Genomic DNA, 10,259 nt, shown 5'->3' on the forward strand with positions numbered 1-10,259 from the left:
AGTTTTTTTATATTGAGAAATTTCTTCAGGCATAGGTTATTTGCTAGGTGTGTTATTCCTTTAGTCTTAATCTGGTAGTTTGCTTTGCCTCTTACCTTTTGTCACCAATAGTTTGTTTGGATTTTATCAAATCTGACCTTTTTTTTTTTTTTTTTTTTTTTTTTGTGTGTGGTATTTTTTTTAATTGAGTTTTTTTCTTTAGCCTCCTATAAGGAATCACATGTATGTTAAACACGAAAAAAATGTTGAAGTGTGAATGTGATAATTGCTGGTAGTTAGTTTGATAATCACATTCTTTTATTGAAAGTTATCTCATATATGTGCCATTTTAACTTGGATATCTTTGCTCGTGTCATTTTAACGTGGATATCTTTGCCAGTAGTACTATACGCGTCTATTGGTATACCAATTAGTGTACCAATATATGCTATGACATTGTTACTTTAAAATTATGACCCCACTCATTATACAAATTACAAAGACTCAAAATCTTTAAAATTATGTCACATCATCTGTTAGTATACTAATTGATATATCAATTTATACATATATCATTATTCTATCTTTGCTTATGCTAAATACTGTAACATTTTTATTTCTAAAATTTGCTATTTAAACTTTAATTATAAAGTTTACTAAAAGGCATCTTATGTGCAAAGTTTTATATAGCGGTAAAATTATTATCATTTTGGATTGATTTATTACAATTGAGTTCTATAACACAGTAAAATTATTGATTTCTTTTAATTAATTTTTATAGAGTGCATCAGAAAAAAAAAATTGCTCAAAGTGCCTTTAAGTACAAGTTATCCCTAATATATGAACATGGGGAACGCTATTGATAATTTCGTATCACAACATGTCTCAAAAGGAAGCACCTTCAATAATAGTAGTAAAAGTTTTATACAACACAAGTAAATTAGCCATTAAGAGAGAACCGAATAATAATAGAAATCTCATTAAGAACAGTGAAATTAGTTTGACTCATCCATGGTACATTATTTGATGCACTATCCAGCTTGCTTGTTTTTATTTTTCAGAAAACACTTTTTAAAAAATTCTACTTTTTTATTTTCTGTGTTTTTTTGTTTTTACTGAATTTTTTTTAATATTTTAAGCAATTTTTTTACTTTTTACACACACCTAACATAAATACACCTAAAAAGTAAAAAAATTGTAAAAAAAATCTTTTAAAAATTCACTAAATACCAAAAATACAAAAAAAAAATACAAGAATTCAGTACATTTTTTATATTTTTATGTATTTATTAATTTTTTAAAATATTTTTTCACAAATTTTTTACTTTTTAGATACATCTAACTAAGGTGCATCTAAAAAAGTAAAAAAAATATTTAAAATTTAAAAAATATTCACTAAAAACAAAAGAATACGAAAATCAAAAAACTCAATTTTCAAAAAATTTAATCCAGAAAACTCAAACCAAACACACTGATTGTAATATGAGAGTGCTCAAACAATGCATAGGCAATTCCATAACAATCAGAGAACCCACTATGAAGCCCCGATATTTGACCCGTATCATATTTGATACTGAAAATTCTGCTGCAATGACAACTGTAAAATGACGAAAACACAGGAAGTTCAATAGGCTCAAGCAACAAATACACTGATATACCTGAGAATCCCTGTCTTCTCATGCACTAAATCTCATTTTGTTGTATGATTTTGGCTTTGCGATTCAAAAAAAAAAAAATATTAGCAACAACAAATAAGGCTAGAAGAAGAAAAGTGGCAGTCAACCGGAAGGAGAGTCGCCGCTGTTTTAATAAATAACCTAGTGTTTGATGTAAAAAAATTATTAGTCAAAAAATAAAACAAGATTTAACTTTAAAACAAAAACAAAAAACCAAACAAAAGAAAGAAAGAAAAGAAGAGAAGTTGCATTCCACTTGGAAAGGGGCTGGGCAGAGAGAGAGAGAAGAGGAAGAAGAATAAGGTTTCTTCGTTTGAGAATTTTTGTCTGAGAATTTTTTGTTTTCCGTCACTTTTTGTCTGAGAATTTTTTGTTTTCCTTCACCAAAACGATGTCATTTTAATAAAAGAAAATATGTCATTCGCCCCTCAAGTGAGACACGTCTCGCCCCTTCATCATTTCACTTCACAATCACCTCATGCATATCACTCTAAAGGATCTGAACACTAACAAGAGTCCATATTTACCAAACATACATAAAGTAATGTATCACACGAGTTAATACGTTAGATTACGACGTCAGTATAATATGCATCACTATTTTATAACAACTTATAATGTGTTTATGTAATGTATCACACGAGTTAATACGTTAGATTACAACTGCCGTCAATATAATATGCATATCACTATTTTTTAACAACTTATAATGTATTTTCATTCAGAACGGAATGAAAGAGTACTGCATGCTCTAAATTCCATCCTTTGAACCAGCCGCATCTCGGAAAACTGTATTTGCACTGTTACTCTTGCTGAAAGAAAACACATCAAACGCAGCCAAGAAACATCAGTACAAATATTGATAACACCATATATTTCCAAACAAACGTGAATTGCTTTTGCAAGTGATTAAACAAACACCAACAGCACAAGTAACTTGACATACACAATTAAATTTGATTTTTCATAGTGCATACAAACTTTTCGATTTGAGTAGTAGGTTATCCAAGCTCAGCTTTAAACAAGATTTTGACGAGCAGAGCACGAATCAAGCTCATTTAGCTTGGTTCATTAATCAGCTTTAGGGGGGAGAACAACCACGGCCCTATAATTTTGAAACAACCCCCAATGGTACAACCCCAAAACTTGACTTCTTTGGAAATTATTTCAGACACATGCTCAAGCTTAAGATACACTGTGAGTACCATAATACAACTTTTCAATATGCTGAACCGTCATCATGATCTAGACCACCCCATCTAATCTCAATCGAAGGCTCAAGAAAGTGAGAGCTGAAGGGAAAAAAAAAACTATATTATGGGGACATAAACAAAGTTGTTAAAATCAGGATCCTACGTGAGATCGTTGGAAGGAACTCGTTGATCGGATCGTAGAATGAGATCAAGTATCGTAAGATTCTACTTTCAATGTAAAATAAAATGAAAAATTATCGATAATGATAATATATGTTACGTAATTTTAAAAAGATTAAAGAAAAATATAATACATCTTTTATGTTAACATCAATTAGAAGAGACATTTGAAAAAAGTGTTTACAGTCAAATTTTTTATATAGATATGCCAATATACATACGTATATACAAGAAATAAATAATAACAAAAAAAATTGTCAAGATCAAGATCGTAGTAGAATTGGGATCGTATGCAATTCTACACGATTTTATGAATATGATCTTAATAACTTTAAGATCCTAGTGTGATCTGGATTGTTTGGCTCAACTGAAATCATAGAATTGTAAGATCCTACAATCGGATCGGGATTCTGATTACTATGGACATAAATGAGTTGATCCATCAACACATCTTGCTTCTAATGCTGTATCGAAAGTTACACCAAGTATTGCACTAGACATTAATACTAGAGTTTTTTTAAGGGGACAACGGGGAGATCAAGAAGCACACGAATCACAATGCATCGAATCTATGGCCCAAAAAAAACATACCATTGTTGGGAAAATATAAAGTGTCTTTAACACTAGATTACGCCAAGAATTTATAATTAGATCAATACTAGTCAAGCAGGCTGCGTGCAAGGCATGCAATTGAATGCCATTATAAGTTGGACAAATCAATGGGTTTAATTTGAGAAATATACAAAATACACCAAGTATGCTAAAACTTTTCAATATGCTCAAGCTTAAGATACACTGTGAGTACCACAATAAAACTTTCAAATATGCTGAAACGTCATCATGATCTAGACCACCCCACCACTAATCTCAATTGAAGGCTCAAGAAAGAGAGAGCAGAAGGGGGGGAAAAAAACAATATTATGGGGACATAAATGAGTCGATCCATCAACACATCTTGCTTTTAATGCTATATCAAAAGTTACACCAAGTATTGCACTAGACATTAATACTAGAGCCTTTTTAAGGGGACACCAGGGAGATCAAGAAGCACACAAATCACAATGCATCCAATCTATGGCCCAAAAGACTGCATTGCATTGTTGGGAAAATATAAGGGCTTGTTTGGTTTGATTTTGAGAGATGAGTTTGGGAGATAAAAAGTACGAAAAGTTGTTTGGTTTGGTTTTTTTGGAAAGATGTTTTGAAAAATTATTTTGAGAGAGAGTTTTGGAAAAAGTGGTTGATTTGATGTGTATGAGAGAGAGATTTGTTTGGAAAACTTGTTTGGTTTACCAGTTTTGGGAAATTTTTTTGGGAAAATTTGTTTGGTTTGAGTTTTTCTGAAAACTCATTTGTAGAGAAATTTTCCCAAAATTTTTTGGGAAATTCAAACCAAACGAACCCTAAATCTCTTTAGCAAATTTAACTTTAGTCTAAATAATATAACAAGGCCAACTTTACACAGTAGAATCATTTCATCAACCATGAATATCAAATGCAATCTAAAATCAATATAAAATAATGTTCACATTGAGAAGGGAAAAAAAAAGTACACCCTACCATTTTATTGCCTCTATTGCCTTCTCAATTTTCTGGTTGTGCCTGTTGCAAGAATTTGGTCTACATTAGATAGATTATGCCACGTATTTCTACTTGGATCAATACTAGTCAAGCAGGCTGCATGCATGCAATTGAATGCCGTCATAAGTTGGACAATCAATGGGTTTAATTTGAGAAATATACAAAATACATTGTTAAAAAGTATAATTCTAATATGTAGGCAAAATTGTAGTGAATTCATAATTAAATAGGTATTACAACTTATAATTCAAATAAAATATAACCAAATGAACCCATTTTCTGCATTAAACGATTAAAACAGTCATCATTTTAAGTTGAACTAATGAAAATGATATTTAACAATAATATGATCAATAATTTAGCTTACTAAGTTTCACGAACATATTTTCTTTAGTAGTCGGACAAAAAGAATGAAAGTTTATATGGTTAAGCTATGCATCTGTATTACTTCATTTGTTCTTTGACGAAGGAAATAGAAGAAAATCAGAGCTAGGTTGTGATGACCCTAGCATGCATATTATTTATTTGAGAATATTTGCATGATTATGTGTTTCATCTTGTGTTTATCTGTTCATTTATGGAATTTCTGTTTGCATGCTTACTTCAAATATGAAATTGAAAGCCTTAGCGAATTCAGAAACTGAAATTAACTAGTTCAATAGGCTAATTAGAATACTTAGAATCATATGCTAAGTTTAATTAAAATTTTATTCAAACAATTAATTAGAATAAATCAATTAGAATTGAATAAGATTAATTAACTTAAGCTAGATTAATTAGCCTAATCTAATCTAGCCTATATATATGTTATAAGCATGTTTAGGAGTTCATTTCTTCAACATATTTGGCTGAAATTGTAGAGAGTGGGACAGAGCAACTCCTTTTGAGAGAGAAGAAGAATTGTGAAGAATTAAGAAGGGATTTGAGAGAATTAAGCTACCAACCTTCAATTACAAGCTCTAGGTTTGAATTACAATCATATCTCTTGTAGATAATTCATGTAGGAGTTGAATTCATATAATAATTAGAGTAATCTTCATGTAATTAATAGGAAAATGGAAGAAACAAGTCAATTGAGAACATGCATGCTAAATTCATCATCTTCAAGCATGATTTCCAACAATTCATAGATGCATGGAGTTTGTACTTGACCTCTTTGAGGATTCTCCATAATTTCTCACTCATTACTTCATATGTTCATATTTTGAAAGAAAATAATTGAATTTCATCCATGCATGGTAGAATTACAAGGTTTTGAGTTTAATTTTGAGAATTGACAAAGGTTTTGAAATGAGTTGTATTTATATGTTTTCCAAAGAGTTTTGATGCTTTTGGCACCAGCCATGCAAGTTATGCAACTTAAATTCATGCTATTGAACTTCAATTCTGTTCTGGAAATTCCAGAATTCAGCCACTTCGCTTGAGCGATGAAGTCGTCACTCGAGCGCACTTAGCATGCATCCAGTATTTTTGCAGACACGTCGCACTTGGCTCGAGCGACGAAATTACTGCTCGAGCAAACTCACCTTCACACCACTTTCCTCGAGCGATCATCGAGCCTACATTTCGACCAACCAAAACTTTTGCAAACCAAGTGGTCCGCTCAAGCAACCAACAGTGCGCTCGAGTGAACTGCCCTGTTTCAGCAACTTTCGAAAAATGCTTTTAAATGCATATTTCCATTCTCATGCACCTCTAGGCATTCTTGGGCATTGTTTAGGCATCATTAGGGAATAGAATAATTAGGACCACATATAAGGGAATTGAATTAAGATACGATAATCATTTAAGACAATGTGTTTCAATGTGTGCCTTTATTATGTGTTTTGCATAGGTGATCACCTGAAGCTTATAACCCATTGTGAGCAATGTCTTTATAAAGCTATGTTCAAATGGTATTTTGAATTAGTCAAGAATGTTATTTGAAATCTTATTTTGCTATCTATGAATGAAGACCCTTTTTGAACTTGTAATCGTGGCATCCTTTAGTGAGGTCCTCGCCTGGGGAAACAATACCATGGCTAATTGAATTAATTGAAACACAGAGATCTCTGATGTTAGACCCTTGTCGTCCACATTGAATTACCCATTGAGGTTTATTGATTGACCCGTTGCGGTCCTATTGAATTGACTCTTGTGGTCCTATTGGCTTCGGCACATTGTCATATTGTTACTCTAATGGATGTTACCACGTATTATGATTTGAATGGTTATGGTTATTGTTATCACAAAGCATTGATATGAATGTGATTTGAATTGTTTTGATTATCGAAACAATATGTTTCAAGATATATTGGTCATCATTCATCAAACCCTTTATATTGATATTACTCACTGGGCTCCAGCTCACCCTTCTCCCTTATATATACGTCGGTGAGCAAGTGGAGCGACAAGTCTAGAGGTGCCTCGGGAGTCTACCCTTGTGAAGCCGTTTAGTGTGCCTCCGTGATGGGGTGTTACTTGGTCTCTTGAGAAGACAAGCTTTTGTTAACCCTTTTATGAAGTTTAAGTTTTTGTTTTGTTTTTGATGCTTGTGTATTATGGAACAAGTTATATGTATCAAGTTAAAGTTGAAGTTTGACTATAAATATTATATTATGGCATAATGAATGACTTGATCTATTATGATGGTACCATGTAAGCACTGCTCAATGAACTAAATTATATTTTGTTATTGCTTTCGCTATCCCTCGATTATATATAATGATATGATTTTGTTATTGAGGCTAGAGGTAATCTGGAATTACTGGCCGGTCATGAGCTAAGCCTCTAGGACAGGTTTGGGTCGTGGCATAGATGGTAGTTAAAGTTCACATGGTATGTATGCAGGAATCATTTTATGTCCTGATATGAAGAAAAATGCACTGACTACAGTTTGATTCAGACCCATTTAATATGGTAGTTAACAAAAAAACACAAAACAATAGAAGACCCCTACTCATTAGATACAAAGAGGAAATCCAAATTGATCAATATTAAAAAAAATAAATAAATAAGAAAAAAGAAGCAAGTGCTATTCCATACAAAAGAATGCAACATGAAAGAAAACCCAAAGAAAGCAAGAAAATTAGATAATGTTCATGGTTTATAATAGATGGTGGGAGGAAGAGATCTACTTCTTCAATTTGAACTTTGTTACTTGTACATGAGCAGAAGGCACACACAGAGATGAAAATGTAGAGAGATCATGTCATGATTCTCGCATTCCCTTCTTAATTTTTTTTTCATTGAAGCTTTGTTCTACTGAGATTACTGTTTTCCAGGATGCACAAGGACTAAAATTGGTATTTGGACCAGGCCAAAAATGGCTAGACAAATCAAGTAAAGGAGCTTACATATATTGTCGACGTAGATAAATTATTAAAAGCAAACTATTTACATACAAATCATGAATCAAGAAGTCTCAACAATAAGCAAGGGTCCTTCCCAAGATATAATAGTTTCTTTCCAAAAATGGCAATTTAGAAAGCTCTTTAAAAGCCTCTCAACAATGTATGTGTCTTCTGGTAAGTAAGTTATAGATGTTTCTTTTCTTTTCTAGTAAAAGTGAGTTTCTCTTATCCTCTTCAAAGATTGTAACAGAATGACGTAGGATTTGGCTGGGTAAGGAACCAATCAAAAAACACTACCCAAAAATCCTCGCTTCATCCAAGGACAGGCCATCAGTTTTTATTTGATTTGATTTTTGTTTCTAGTTTCTGAAACATATTTGAATGGTTAGTAAATTAATCTATCCACCTATCCATCTAAACCATTAAAGATGGGAGAAAAATAACACTTACAACTCGGCAGCAAGACGGCCGACATAAACTCCAGCAATAGCGACTGGAATTACCGCAACTGGCACAATAACAAAAGTTTCAATACTTGATTTATATATAACAAGAAGACTGCGAATTCAAAACAATTAAAAATACAAAAACCCAAACTTACGCCACGTTTTTGCATTTTCAGAAAGACGCCTCATCTTTGGCTGTGAAATTCTTCTAGTTCTATAAACAGATGAATCAATCGGATCAAATCAAATCAAAACAAAACAAATACAAAGTAGAAAAGAAACCATGAATGAATGATTTCCACTCCAAGAAACGCAATCATCATCAATCAATAAATCAAAATTTATATATAAAAACAAAGATCTATGGAGAACAATCAAGAAAGATTAGGGTTTATACCCTAAAATTGACGCACCTCTCTCTCTCCTCCTTGTACCCTCCGTGCCCTACCCAAAAAAACCCTAGTCTCCTTTTGTAGCCGTGTGCAATAAACTCTTTGTTTGGTTACAGCCATTTTGGGGTTGTCTGGGGTGTACTTAACTGCATTTTTTTTATCTTTTTACGCTAAGAAATTGAGGGTAAAAATATAAATATTTGAGTTAATTTTTTAACTTTTTATAAAAAATTGTGTAATAAAAAAATGTAAAAATTGATTTGTAGGTAAAAATTCGAATTGGGAGTTGTACAGCCGTAATTGTTGACTTTTGGTGAATAGTATTAACTTTTTAACTTTTTGAGTAATTTTTTGACTTTTTAACTTTTTTACAAGTTTCCAAAAGTTTCCAAACTTGATCTTAAGGTGCGTTTGTTTGGACGGACTAGACAAGGGACATTGTAATTCATCGGATTTGGTTGGATTAAATTTGTATCTTATATTTATTTCGTTATGCGATTAGAGGTCTGAATTGAACTATTCTATTGAATTTTATGTTTGTTTGGGATTTTATGGAGATGGATAAATATTCAAAAGACTATTTTATTCTTATAATTTATAATTTTTATTTAATATATAATTTTAAATTTGTAATCTATAATTTATAATTTAACAACACTAAAAAAATTTAATTTATAAGGTCATAATTTTTAATTTATTATTTTCAATTAAATTAAATTTATAATTTATATTTTTTATTTAATATATAATTTTAAATTAACGACAATAAAAAAATAATTTTATTTAATATATAAATTAAATTTCCAACAACACTAAAAAAATTTAATTTATAAGGCAATAATTTATAATTTATTATTTTTAAATAAATTTAATTTATAATTTATATTTTTTATTTAATATATAATTTTAAATTAACAACACTAAAAAAATAATTTTATTTAATATGTAAATTTAATTTTTTAACAACACTTAAAAAATTTAATTTATAAGGCCATAATTTTTAATTTATTATTTTTAATTAAATTTAATTTTTAATTTATAATTTAAATTTTTTATTTAATATATAATTTTAAATTAACAACACTAAAAAAATAATTTATAAATGTTCAAAAGACTATTTTACCCTTTTCTAATTGTTTACTAAGTAATAGCATGGAGGGTAAAATGGACATTTTACAAAAACAATCCCATGGGATACCAATCTCATGGTTTCTATCCCACCTCCCCCCATGAGATAGGATATTTCCAGGTTAACAGCAAATACAACTCGAACTTTGTTTGTTTGGCGATACTCATTATAAGCCCATTTTTTTAAATTCCTGGGGTTAGGATGACAATAGATAATCTATCATGTGGTATTTATGGAGACCCAACCCAAATACATGGGTTTTTCTCTTTTTCTTGTCCGTCGGGTAGAGTAAGTGATTGTTAGACTTATTTATTTTGATGATTTATTTAATTATGTTTTGATTTATTTGGA

General features: G+C 30.8%; 1 long non-coding RNA gene across 1 annotated transcript; it reads right to left on the bottom strand.

Annotated features, from left to right (window-relative positions):
* Positions 1-2,226: 2,226 nt before the first annotated feature.
* LOC114293175 (uncharacterized) lies at positions 2,227-8,903 on the bottom strand. The gene is made up of 5 exons (XR_014348320.1): positions 8,785-8,903; positions 8,543-8,601; positions 8,392-8,449; positions 4,589-4,630; positions 2,227-2,467 (listed from the first exon to the last, which is right to left on the bottom strand). It is a non-coding gene; the product is annotated as an uncharacterized LOC114293175 (long non-coding RNA).
* Between the last annotated feature and the right edge of the window lie 1,356 nt (positions 8,904-10,259).

Source organism: Camellia sinensis, chromosome 13 (assembly GCF_055761805.1).
Source record: "Camellia sinensis isolate YWXY chromosome 13, ASM5576180v1, whole genome shotgun sequence".
Classification (NCBI taxonomy): domain Eukaryota; kingdom Viridiplantae; phylum Streptophyta; class Magnoliopsida; order Ericales; family Theaceae; genus Camellia; species Camellia sinensis.